The 13,908-nt window shown below is 42.4% G+C and overlaps 1 long non-coding RNA gene across 1 annotated transcript; it reads left to right on the top strand.

Annotated features, from left to right (window-relative positions):
- Positions 1–2,180: 2,180 nt before the first annotated feature.
- On the top strand, positions 2,181–7,483 carry LOC131279996 (uncharacterized). The gene is made up of 2 exons (XR_009187539.1): positions 2,181–2,257; positions 7,353–7,483. It is a non-coding gene; the product is annotated as an uncharacterized lncRNA (long non-coding RNA).
- The last annotated feature ends 6,425 nt before the right edge of the window (positions 7,484–13,908 follow it).

The following is a 13,908-nucleotide window of genomic DNA, read 5'->3' as shown; positions in this document are numbered from 1 at the left end:
CTGAACCCATCGGGCCCTTCTCAAATGCTACCACCTCCAGGAAGCCTTTCCCGATCTCCCCAGGAAAGAGCAACCCTCTTTCCTGATCCCTCCCTTTCCTGATCTTTCATGGGCTTCTGTACCTCCTACCCAGCCCACCTATCCCCAACACCCCGCCTCACAGTCACTGTGTCCTCAGGGTGACCAGATGGCCAGATCCTTGAGGGCATAGACATCCATCTCTGCATCCCCACCAGTGACCAGCACATGTGTCATCCTGAAGGGTCTCTGATTTCCAGAAGCTTACCCTCTCTAGGGGAGAGTGAAAAATCTACTCTGTATATACCCGAAGAGTAAGTGGAAACCACCCTACTGGGGATGGCTATGACACCTTCAGACCTCCCTCAGGGGCTGGTCCAGCACTTCTACATACATTAAACATCAGTAGTCCACTCAGTCCTCCTCTTATCTCCTTTAAGAATCCACCACCTACCACCAGGTCTTGAAGATATTTTCCAATAATTTCTTCTAGAAGTTTTATGGTTCTTGCTTTTATTTTTAGTTTTTTGATCCATTTTGAGTTCATTTTTGGATAAGGTGTGAGATAGGGGTCCTCTTTCCTTCTTTCAGCTGTGGATGTTCAATTCTTTCAGCACCATTTGTTGAATGGATTGTTCTGCCCGAGCTGTGTGTCAATGTCTCTTCATTCCCTCCTTGCTCAGAAAAGTCAAGGGCAGCATTCTTGGGTCAGTGCAAGGCCTGCCTCCACCTATCCTCCCAGCCTTGGCTGCAGGAAGCCCATCGGTGCCTTCTGCCTCAGGGCTGCTAGATACCCCCACCTCCTGAGCCTGTGCCCACTGTGCCCTTCTTTCCAGGCCCAGCTCTGGGACCCCTCAGCCACCTACCTCCCAGCCTGAAGTCCTCACACTTTCCTCCCAGCCCCCATGGCCTGTTCAAGTTTTCTCTTGTGGTGTCCATCACACTGGGTGCAGGGGTGAATGGGGCGGGGGGCAAGGGCTGGGGACAGGGCGGCCAGGAAGAGCATGGACTGAAATCCCAAAATCCAAGCCTGATCCAGGCTCTCTCACCAGCTGGCTTTTGTCTTGTATGAAAAGGAAACTGCGCCAGGTCATCTGGAAGTTTCCATCTATAGATACAATTCCATAATTCTCATTTACTTGTTTTCTCCTTATTTCCCCTGCCAGACTGGATCTCCTTTAGAGCAGAGACTAATTTATTTTTTGATCCTCACTCCCAGCTCCTAGTATAGCACCTTCTATGCCGTAAGGGCTCAGAGTATGTGTCCTGAACGAGTGAAATAATTGCCACGGGTTTCCAGTGTTTTCTCCTCAACGGGGCTTCTGTCTGTGGGGAGCTTTGGGCCCCCCCCACCCCGACATTTTCTGGACTTTGCTCGTGGCACGCCCTCTGTCTAGAACGCCCTCTTTCCTCCCCGCCTTCCTAGCCGGTGACTCCTCATCCTTGAGAAGCCTGCTCTCGTGGCGCCCTGCAGCGTCCTGCCCTCCTCCGAGAGGGAGTCTTCTGCTCAGGTCCCGCAGCACGCATCACGGTGAGCCGGAATCGACAGCGGTTTCTCTTCTCTGCTAGACTGAGAACTTGTAAGGGGGCACAGCCATCACTTCCTCCTCGTGGCTGACACCCCAGGGCACTTGCCAGCCACCTGCAGCCTGGAGAAGAGGAGGTGGCGGGGCTGAGCCTGGAGGACGCGTTGTGTTCCTGAGATGTTCAGAGCCTTCTGCTTCCATTCCGGCCAGGCAGGGGCTCAGGGAGCCCCCCAGCAGCGGGGTGCCATTAACCCCTGCCTTCCCGTTTTCTCTCCTTGTCCTCTTAGTCACAGCTGAGCGATGGCACCTTGCTCTCCGGGCCAGGCTGTTGTTGCTTTCCCCCCCCCCCCCACCAGGAGCCCCTCCTCAGTCACAGCCCTGGGGTCTAAGGCAAGTGTCGTAGCCGCACGTCTCCCTGGCGGGGACGTTTAACCAGATCCAGGAGGCGAGGAAAGGTGGCCCGCCGCCGGAGCTCCGCAGAGGGAACCTGAGCTAACGTCGAGATCTGTTTTCCCCACGCAAGAGCTGTTACAACCAGCACAACTTCCTCCTCCCTGTCGGGGGCAGGAGGACCACAGCCTAAAACACCAGCCTGCACAACCAACAGATCAGGAAACAGACACAGAGACGCAGCCTGCCTGGCAAGGCGGGGAGCCCAGCTTCAGGAAGGGGAAAACAGAGGGCTGGGCAGCGAGACCGCGCTGGAGGAGCAGGTCAGTGGAAAGTGGGGCAGTGTCCTGTGTATGGTAGACCCCAGGAGTTCCCAAGCCTGCCTGTCCATCAGAATCACCTTGCTTGTTTGTTTTGTTTTATGAAACACTGTGTTTTCTTATTTGTAATTCACTCAAGTCGCCCTTTCTCTAAGTCATAAGAGCACTAGAGATGGATAGTAATCCCTGATTGATAGAGAAAGGACAAGCAGATTTATCAACCTGCGGTCCAGGTGATTTGGTGTGAGATAAGCATGGGCACAGTTAGGGGGCAATGCTTGGAGGGCGCTCTCAGGCAGGACTCCCAGCTTGGGGGAGTCAAGATGGCATGTCACTCCCAAGGAAAGCGCTAGGAGGCTTCCATATGGAATAGAACTTCCCCTAGGCACGGAGTCCCCATGGGCGGCTGAAGTGGGCAGCTGAGGAGGATATTAGGAGCTAGGTTCCAAGTCACGATACAATCAGGAGAAATGCTGGGAGAGGAGGAGAGAAGTTTGTTTAAACCACAGACGCCTGTGCTCTTGTATCAGCATCTCCAGAAGCAAGGTCCTTGATTCCCAGTGGAGCCAGCCTGGCACAGTGGTGCAGGCAACCACAGATATAGTAGACAAGGAGACAGGACTAGGAGTATAGGCGCTTAGCCATAAGCCCAGGCCAGCTAAATGTTTGCTGTGTGATCTTGGGTTGCTTATTTTATACCTCCATTCAGCTCTAGTTCTTCATCTGATCCAAAGAGAGATGAGAACACCTCTCGTAAAGCTTTGAATAGGGATGAACTGAAGTCAAGTCTGCCGAGGTACCCTGGAAGTGGCCTCCTGGCCTGCTGCTCCTGGCAGGTAGACCCAGGGGCTGTTGACCCTCCACCTGTGCTAATCATTAAGCCTTGGGAGAAGTGTATGTTTGTGATTCACTGGGTGGGAGAAACTGGGGGAGAGGTGCCCAGGCCTTGAGCCCAGGTGCCTACACCCTCTCAGGTGACACAGGCAAAGTCCATCGGGCTTGCCCCTGCTCCCCTAGACTGTCAGTAACATGCCTGCTTCCCCACCGTGGCGCTCCCACCCAGGAGAAGGCAGGGGCGCGGACACCCAGGCTGAGGGGGCGTGGACCTCCAAGCCTGCCGCACAAGTATGGATGGCCCAATGCTGACTGCCCCGCAACACTGGACTGGAGAATTCCAGAGACAAAGAGGGCCTTAGGGACATCATTGCTCAGATAAGGACGTGGGGGGTCACGAACAGAAGGGACTCACTCAAGCTCACACAGCACATTAGCGTCAAGAGCCTGTGGTTGCAGGAAATCTCCTTATTGCACTTAAGTCTGGGTGGGGGAGGAGGACTCAAGTTAGGGTTGGGGTAGAGGGTAGACTTTCTTTCCTAGAGGCAGAGGAGAGATGACCTGGGGAGTCTGTAGCTTTGCCCCATAGTAACCCATGACCTTTTGTTTCCGGCCCATTTAACACCAGGAGCTGACTTTGGGGAAAGATCCAGGCAGGTAATCAAAGGGCAGGCAGCATGCCTTCTGTTCTAGGTTAGAGCCAGGACTGGTGATCTCAGGTCAAAGTAGAGTCTATTTCACTTGTGTCATTTTGCTGCCCTCCGTGTTGCCCTCCTGGATTCCAGGGACCTTGGAGAGCCCATTTGCTTGCCCCATCTGTAGTTTGATAGTAGGAGTCACAGGAACCAGTCCAGACCTCTGCAGTAGCCCCAGGGCCTCTCCCCAGAGTTCAGCATCACTGGCCTTGTTGAGAGCCCTGATGGTGGTTCAGGGGCAGGTGCCTGTCGGTCGGGGGCCAGAGGCAGGTCTTTTGCCCACTTTTAAACTGGGTTGTCTTTGCTGTTGAGTTACAGGGAGTTCTTTGTATCTTCTGGATATTAAAACCTTTTCAGATGTGGATCAAGCAACTGAGCACCTGCTTCCCACATGGGAGTCCTGGGTTTGGTTCCCTCTGCCTCCTAAGCAACAACAAAGACAAACAAGCAAAACAAACAGAAAAACCAAATCAGGGGAGCTGATGTAGCTCAGTGGTTGAGCACCGGCTTCCCACATACAAAGGGTTGGGTTCACTACTCAGCCCCTGGAACCTAAAGAAAACAAAACCCTTATCAGAGATATGATTTCCAAATATTTTTCCCATCTGTGGGTTGTCATCTCACTTCGTTGACAATGTCCTTTGATGCACGGAAGGTTTTAGTGTAGTCCAATTTCTCTATTTTTTTCCTTCTGTTGGTCATGCTTGTGGTGAAACACTTAAGAAACCATTGCCAAATCCAAGATCATGAAGATTTGCTCCTAGTGTGTTTATCTAAGAGTTTTGCAGTTTCAGCTCTTACATTTTGATCTTTAATCTATTTTGAGTTAATTTTTAATATGGTGTAAGGAAAGGGTCCAACTTCATTCTTTGGCATGTGGATATTCAGTTTTCCCAACACCGTTTGTTGAAGAGACTGTTCATTTTCCATTCACTGGTTTTGCTAATCTTGTCAAAAATCAATGAGTCAGGGAAGCAGATGTGGCTCAAGTGATAGGGTTTCCACCTACCATATGGGAGGACCTGGGTTCGATCCCTAGAGCCTCCTGGTAAAATAGAAGAAGAGAAAGTGTGCCCGCATGGCAAGCCAGTGCCCGTGCAAGTGCCTGCATGGCAAGCCAGTGCCCACGTGAGTGCCCACATGAGTGCCCGTGTGGTGAGCCAGTGCCCCGCACAAGTGAGTCCTGCAGCAAGATGATGACACGTCAAAAAGAGAGACAAGGGGAGAGTCAAGGTGAAACACAGCAGAAACCCAGAACTGAGGTGGCACAATTGACAGGGAACCTCTCTCCCCATCAGAGTTCTCCAGGATTGAATCCTGGTGAATCCTAGAGGAGAGAAAATGGGAAGAGAAGACAACGCAGACAACAAAAAAACGGCAGGGCAGGGGGAGGAGAAGTGGGGAAAATAAATAAACCTTTTAAAAAAAGAAAAAAATCTATTAACCCTAGATGTGAGGGTTTATTTCTGGGCTTTCCATTCTATTCCATTTGCCTGTATGTCTATCCTAATGCCAGTACTGTACTGTTTTGATTACTGTAGCTTTGTAGTAAATTTGAACTGAGAAAATGTGAGTCCTCCAACTTTGTTCTTTTTTGATACTGTTTTAGCCATTTAGAGTCTTTTGAAATTCCACATGAATTTTTGAGTGGATTTTTCCATTTTTGCTAATCCATTTCTGTTGGGATTTTGACAGGATTGTATTGAATCTGTATATCACTTTGGCCAAAACAGCATTTAACCACAGTAAGTCTTCTAATCCATGAAAACAGGATATCATTCATTTATTTAGGTCCTCTGTAATTTCTTTCAGGAATGTTTTGTAATTTTCAGTGTACAAGTCTTGTGCTTTCTTGGCTAAATTTATTCCAAGGTGTTTTGTTCCTTCTGATGCAATTGTAACTGGAATTGTTTTCCTAATTTCTGGTTTGTATTGTTTGTTGTTAGTATATAGGAATACAGTTGATATGTGTGCACTGGTATTATACCCTGCAGGTTTGCTGAATTCATTTATTAGCTCTAAAAACTTTTTGTGGATTCTTTAAGTGTTTCTACATATAAGATCATGTCATCTGTGAAACTGGGCATTTTGTTTGGTTCCTGCTCTTAAGGGAATAGATTTCAGTCTTTCACTTTGAGGATGATTTTAGCTGCAGGTGTTTTCATAAATGCCTTATCATGTTGAAGAAATTCCCTTATATGCCTAGTTTATTGAGTTTTGTTTTGTTTATCAAGAAAGGATGTTAATTTTGTCAAATGCTTTTTCTGCATCAATTAAAATGATTATGTGTTTCCCCCACTTCATTCTGTTAATATGGTATCTTATATTGATTGATTTTTGTATGTTGAACCTCCCATGCATTCTGAGATAAATCCCACTTGGTCGTGGTGTTGTAGAATTTGAGAGAGGTTCAATTATTTGAGTATAGAGAGGCCAGGACTCAAGAATAATTTTGAGAAGGAAAAATGGTTTATTGACAGCTGGCCGGACTTGGGAACTTTCTGTTTCAATCCCGAGCCCCCCCCCCCCCCCCCCCCCCGCAACAAGATTTTTTAGTCCCTTTTATACAGAGAGGAAAGGCCAAATGGTCCTTTTGTTTCAGTTCTCAATAGGCTTGAATTAGCATATATTTCCACATCTTAGGTAAGCTTTTAGCATGGACCTCAGGCATTCGATAAGCTTTTAGCATATTTGGTTTGCATTTCCCCTGAATACTTAAAGTTTATAGACCTTGCATTTGTTAAACTGTTTCCTGCCCACCAAGGGCAGGACTGCAGCCTTTTATCATCCCACACCCACAAGTCACAGATAGTTTAGGTTATCTCTGAAGAGACAAAGAGCCTCCCACCCAAAGCCCACATCATTTCCCCCCTTTGCCAAAGTTTAACTTGCTAAGCTTTGGCATAATTATTGTTGGAGCTGTGAGGTGGATGGCTGTTTGTTGTTTTGATTGATTATTTATCAATCTTTAGTGTAGCATCCAGGACTGTTTTTAAAAGTTTAGAAGTTTTCATTCTGGACAGCAGAATCCTGGGGCGGGGGCCTCCTGCAGTCATCCTGCAGCCACCGGTGCTCACATGGATTTCCAGTCAGGTTCCAGATCCATCTATTAATTTTATTCTATCCTTGAAGAGTTTACACCTTTAATTTAAAAGGGGTGCTGAAGGGAGACATCTCTTTTCTGTAACTGCTTCCTGCTGGCCATGGGCTGTAGTCATTGCCTAATAAGGTGTAAAACTCTTAATTTATTTTAACTGGAGGAAGATGGATCTGGCATTCTGTACGAAGTTGGATGAAGTTTTCATATGGTTAATAATATGTTCACTCTGAGAGAAACAAACTTAATTAAAAATCTGGAATATCCGTTTTTAAAAGAGGACATTGGATTACAGAGGTAGACAAGGTTAGGTGCCTATAAAGATGGCACTCCTTCTTAAAAGCTGGTGGGAACAGCGTATATATTCATTTTTAAGTTATTCATCTTTAGAGAGAAATTGCAACAGACACTTAGCTTTGTCTGAAGACACATTCCAAGCTGTTCAATGATTGGCACTCATTCGCTCTTTCAGATGCTCCTGGTCAACTGGCACTCCTTGGGCAACTGGCTTCACTCAGGATTAGAACATTAAGTTGGAAATTCTCTTAGTTTTCATCTGTGGGAGTGATCAGAACTACAGAATAAAGGTTTTTTTACACCTTGGTTTTAATTGTACAATTTCTAGCAATTTTGACTTGTTCAATAGGTGACTCACCATCAGCAAGCAAGCCTCACCTTTGCTACACAGCAGAGTACAGTAGAATATAGAAGTTGACTGAGACTGGCTGAGACTGCCACCTTATTCTATAGACATGTTTATTAACTGTTTAGAAAATGATTTTGCCAGGAATTTAACATGTCTAATATACTTCTGCACTTGATCCAAAATAGAAAAGATAACGTTATAATTATTAGGCATATATTTAGTACAGGATAAAAGTACAGCACTTAATATTAACTAATGTATTACTTAATGCATAAGGATTCAGAGTTGCAATTATTAGTTTTGAGTTTCAAGTTTGTAATACTTTACATGTTATCTCTCCATGAGAGCAGGCCATAATGCCAATTGTGTTTAAGTTTCACTTACAGTATCCTGGTATCATGGCTCCACTTAGCATGTTCTTCAATGCAGTGAGCAAGTCGCAGCATCCTTCCTTGATCTTAGAGAGATTTTCCAGTATTCTACTGGCCTGGTGCATAGTGCTCTCTGGCACCATGGAACAGTGCCAGTCTAGAGGCGATATCCACTGTACACTTGGCTGTACTGAGTCATCATTGGCTGCTGCAGGAGCTTGAAACTGCAACGTAGTTCCCATCGACTTCAGGAGCAGAACCAGAGGCTGATATAGCAAATATTTTTAATTGAGGGGTCGTGACCAGCCTAGCCAATAACTCACATGGAGAGGCAAAATGCAATGTATACAAGGGCTGGTTTGAATGCACAAAAGACTTTGATAATGTTAAAGTTTATTCCTTGTTTTTATATATATATTTTAAACAATTTAATGCAACATATCATATATTAAATGGCTGCTTACTTACACAATTTTACCATGAAGATAACAGTAGGTACTTTACTTTAGTAATAGAGGGAAAAAAATTATTTTTCATTGTTAAAATGAAAACAGAATATTTCCAATAGAATCAAGATAACTTTTTATTACCATTCACTTAAATGTGTACTTTGCCGTGGCCTTCAGACAGGTTTTATTATCACGAAGTTATTTCTGCTACCAATACCAATCTAAGTTTTTTAGTTAACAATGACTTCTAGAACTAGAACTATTTAACCATTTTCAGTTTGGAAGATGTTTTACAAACTCTTTATAATTGACTATAACCACATTGACTAGCCACCTCATGTTTAAATAAACTTACTAAATTACAATTACCAATGAAAGAAATTTACTCTATTTAAGAGAGCATATCTACAATCTTTTTCCTTTAGCCTAATTTCACAAATGTGAACTTATAATTTTCATTACTCTAAAGATTTCGTACATATAATGTTAATTTAGTTTATAAATTAACTATGGGAGATTACACTCATGTTAAATAAAATTGAAACCGTAATAGTTTATGCAAGGAATGTTCTCTTTTTCCCTTACAGGAAGCTAAAAACTTCTTTTCTTTGTTTAAGTTATGAAAATTAATAATTTAAAAGCATACTGACTACCAGGTTTTAAAACACATTACACAATTACTTAATTTTTAAAATCATAACCCAGGAAAGATCTCTCCATAGTTTTTATGGACTTCCCTTAACTTACTGAAATTTGTTAATAGAGCCACTAATTACCTTTATTTTGTTGGAAAGAAATCTTCTGGAAGAAAATAAGGCTCACCAGATTGTGGAGAAGAAAAGAATTTATTCTCAGTATGCAAGAAGGGACGCAGAGCCAGATATGGCTCGTGCCCTGAACAAAGAAAAATGACACAATTTGTACCCCTAAGCCTAGCATGCAAGTTCTTCCTCTGTTTTTCCATAGATTGGATACTTCGGAAGTTACAAGTTATCTGAGATCTAACTTTCCCACGCAAAAGTTTGTGATTTAACTGCTTCCTCTATCACATTCCAACCATTTTAGTTTTTACCTGCTCCCCTTTGTCAAATAAGGAATAGAATTTAGTGCTGAAATGGCACCGACTTAGCTCCTTCTTGGGCATCCTTCCACTGCCCATAGGACTGGCCTAAACTGGTCTTCTCCACTGCTGTCCAAGCCAGGAGTGGGAGACTGAGGCAGCAGGCCGCCAGGTTACACCAATCAACGTTTTTTTCTTTTATGTGAAAACTAACCTAATCTTTGTTTGTTTGTTTTTTACATTTTATGGCTGACAAAAGGTTTAAACTGGGAAATTACCAGGCAAACTGATTCTTCATTCCCTAGCCTAGTAGATAGGTTTAATCTGCCACACCTAGTCTTGCCTTTAAAGCTCTTTCAAAGAGGAAGCCCTTTCCCAATTGTTTCCATAATCAGATTTCTATGACTTTTCATCCTGCTTAGTTTAATTTGGGCTTTAAGAATATTTATTTACATATATAACTGCATATTTAATTAACAATTTGAATAGAGCTCTTTTAAGAATTTTCATTTGTTAATTTGATATTATTATCCTGATGTATGAAGATGTACACTGAGCAAATGGGCAGACACAAAGAGTTAGACACAGAAACAAAACTCATTGATATTACTTATAATTTGCATTATTTTATATACTGTTTAGCTTAATTTGGGGTCCTGAAATATATATTACTTATATAACTGCATATTTAACCTCAACAATTTGAGCAAATAGGCAGACATGAATAGTTTGACACAAAAACATAACTTTAGTTACTTTAAACTTATAATTTTTACAAAGCAAGTGTGACTGCAAAACATTTCAAAGACTCCTGAAACTTTTCTTAATTTGCACTATTACTGTGCAGTTTTACACTATGACCATGCAGTTTTACACAAGAATTTTCTTTCTTAATTAATGGATTGTAACTAAAATGTTCTCAATGCTTTAGCACCATTTTGTTTTAGAACTTTATATTTTACTTTGAAATTAGCAGAATTTTGGATAAGCAACAAGATTAATTTTATATATATTTATTGAGGCTATTTAAAGCCTCAGGGAGACAGACTGGTTTCTCTCATGAATAGCCACTCTTAGGAACACTGACCATCAAGGCAGGAGACTTCTCCCCCTCCACCCCCCTTTTTGATTTTGGAGATAAAACTCCAGTGGTCATTTAACCTTATTCTCTATCAGGCAGCAATTTATTTAGTTTACACTTGAATTCATGAGAGAAAGTGTTACTAATACCAGGACAGGAGACAGTGATGTCCCAGCTCTTCTCTGGCCTGTAGGGGCAGAAGCTATTATGAAATAACCATAGGCAAAGGCAAGGGGTGAGGTTAGGCTTGAAGTAACCATAAACAAAGGAAAGGTTAGTTTAGAATTTACACTTAAATAATAGTTTCAGGCTAAATTCACTCAGCTATAATTTCAGTTATTATCTTTTCACTGTTTTATAATATAAATGCATTTATAAATGATTTTAACTCTTAGTTACAGTTTTTATTAATTTTTTAAAACCTGTTAATTTTATAACACTTTTAAACACCTTTCATTCGACTTATATTAAATGAACTTAACCATTACTTTAATTTTTCTTTTAAGGTAAAATAAATCTCTTGCAGTTAGTTTGAAATAAAAAGCTACTTTTCAGGATTTAATTTCTAGAATATAATGTTCTTTAAAAGAGAAGACCCTTTCTTTTTCAAACACTGAGGAAATGATGAGGTTAAAGCACAAGAAGCTATTTTGATAAAACAGATTTTTTTTTGTATATTGATCTTACTCAAATTTAATCATAAAAATTTTCCTTCCACAAACCTTCTTCACTTTCAGTATTCATTCAGGTTTTGTCCCACACTCTACTCTTTCCAATAATCAATCATTTTATCTTAGGACAAAATCATCTTCTGTTTCCTTAACAATAAAAACACATTCCATATATCCCACATACTAAGTTACCAGGCAAACTTCTTACAACATATAATTGCCATTAATACTAAACAAGCTTGTTAAAATAATGAACTTTTCTTCACTTTAAATACTTAGTAGCATGTAATACCAGAAAGTTTCTTTGGAAGCAAGTTGGCAGGGGAGGCTGACTGCTGAATAAATTTGTTATAAAATTACCTTTTATTATTATTATTATCAATTCAGTTTTTGTTTAATAATGACTTTCTGCAATTTGCCATTTAAATACCTTAATTTAAACAATGCTTTGTTAAAACTTTTATAACTATTTATACCTTTAAGACGAATTTTACCTTCACAGAACACATTCTCTTAAAGTTACTACAATACCTTCTAAGAACCTGGGCAGAATGCAAACGTATTTTGGCTTTGACACCCTATGGAGGGAACTTTACTGCATTTATTCTGATTCTGCTTTTCATCCCCTTCACTTCCCCCCTTCCAGGCAGTCGGGTGCACAACAACTAAACAGGAATGCGGCTTATGAATAGAAGTTGTGGACTCACTGGAAAGGGGCAAGCCCCTCCCCCCTTTTCAGCTTTCAGCCAAAATGAGCAGACAGAACCTACTCAAATTTGGCAACTCTCCCGGGGACCCAGCCACCCTGACTGGGGCAGCCCCAACAAACTTGGGTGTGTGGCGCAGACACAGATGGCCTCCAAGCCCCGGCAAAGGGCCAGACCAGACAGAGACAAGACAGCAGAGCATGCACAAACATCTAGACTCCGCAAACATCCAGACTCCTCAGTTTTGCCCCATAATCATTTCACCCTCTTGCCAATGGCAAAGGAGGGTTCTAGCTCTACGGCATTCTACTTTACATAAGGACACAACTCCAACACCAGCATTGAGCTGACACAGACAGAAGCACAAAGGTCACTAATCTGACCCACAAGTTTATATATATGTATTTTCACCATGGCTGCCCCCACAGCCATCACAAACCTCAGAACACTTAACATTTGGTATAAAGCAAATTCATTCACAATTTAGCACCATAACAAAAGATTTCAGCTAGACTTTTTCCACTGTTTAAACTTTACACCCAGACCAAGCTCCACTAGAAAAGCCGATCCATTTTCCTGTAACCAAGTTTTGTTTCTTTGTTTTTGTTTTTTTTAAAATCTAGACCAATTTCCAGGACGTTAGGACTTGAACCTATAAACAGCTCTTTTTATTAAAATCAAGCCTCCACTCCTTTAGTGGATATAAGACTAGTACCAGATTCTAACATGCAGTTAGACAAACTCAAAACACCAGGGCTTTTTCCCGGTTTTTCTCCAGGACATTAGGACTCGAACCTATAAACAACCCTTCCTATTAAAATCAAGACTCCACTCCTTTAGTGGATATAAGACGAGTACCAGATTCTAACATGCAGTTAGACAAACCCAAAACACCAGAGCTTTTCCCCGGTTTTTCTCCTTTTCCCAAGCCTAGAGAGAACGGCTTCCCCCCAACTTTCTGGGGCTACTAGGGTTCTCTCGGGAGATGATCAGCCTCCCCTTCCTAGCAATTAAAGCTAGGGCCTTCCAGACTGTGCTCACCCGGGGAGTCTTACCTTCTTCCACGTTTGGAGTTCTTTTTCATTCCCAGAATCTTTCTCTTCAGACCTTCCATTGCCCTCGATTTTTGTCAGGAAGACTCTGGTGGAGCCCACATCTTTTCTGGATTAAATTTAATCCAGGGGCGCCCAGATTTGGGGTTCACCCGGGTCCTCCCGGCTTCCTCGGGGATTTGGAAGGGGCAGCAAAATGCTACCGTCTCTGGCCTTCATTTGTTATCCCTCTGTGGTTGCCAAAAATGTTGTAGAATTTGAGAGAGGTTCAATTATTTGAGTATAGAGAGGCCAGGACTCAGGAATGATTTTGAGAAGGAAAAATGGTTTACTGATGGCCGGCCGGACTCTGGAACTTTCTGTTTCAATCCTGAGCCCTGAACAAGATTTTTTAGTCCCTTTTATACAGAGAGGAAAGGCCAAATGGTCCTTTTGTTTCAGTTCTCAATAGGCTTGAATTAGCAATATTTCCACATCTTAGGTAAGCGTTTAGCATGGACCTCAGGCATTCGATAAGCTTTTAGCATATTTGGTTTGCATTTCCCCTGAATACTTAAAGTTTATAGACCTTGCATTGTTAAACTGTTTCCTGCTCACCAAGGGCAGGACTGCAGCCTTTTATCATCCCACACCCACAAGTCACAGATAGTTTAGGTTATCTCTGAAGAGACAAAGAGCCTCCCATCCATAGCCCACATCAATGGTGTATAATCCTTTCAATAGCTGCTGAATTTCAATCTCCAGTATTTTAAAAAATATATTTTTGCATTTATATTCATAAGGGGTATTGGTCTGTAGTTTTCTCTTTTTGTAGTGTCTCTGTCTGGCATTAGTATCAAACCTTACAGAATGAATTAGGAAGCACTCTCTCCCCTTTGACTTTTTCGAGGAGTTTGAGATAAATGGTGTTAATGCTTCTTTAAATATTATATAGAATTCACCAGTGAAGACATCTGGTCCTGGACTTTCTTTATTGGGAGGTTTTCAATTA

This window comes from Dasypus novemcinctus, chromosome 10, assembly GCF_030445035.2.
Source record: "Dasypus novemcinctus isolate mDasNov1 chromosome 10, mDasNov1.1.hap2, whole genome shotgun sequence".
Lineage (NCBI taxonomy): Eukaryota > Metazoa > Chordata > Mammalia > Cingulata > Dasypodidae > Dasypus > Dasypus novemcinctus.
Note: the sequence above shows the minus strand (reverse complement) of the source record. Positions and strands in the feature narration are given on the sequence as shown.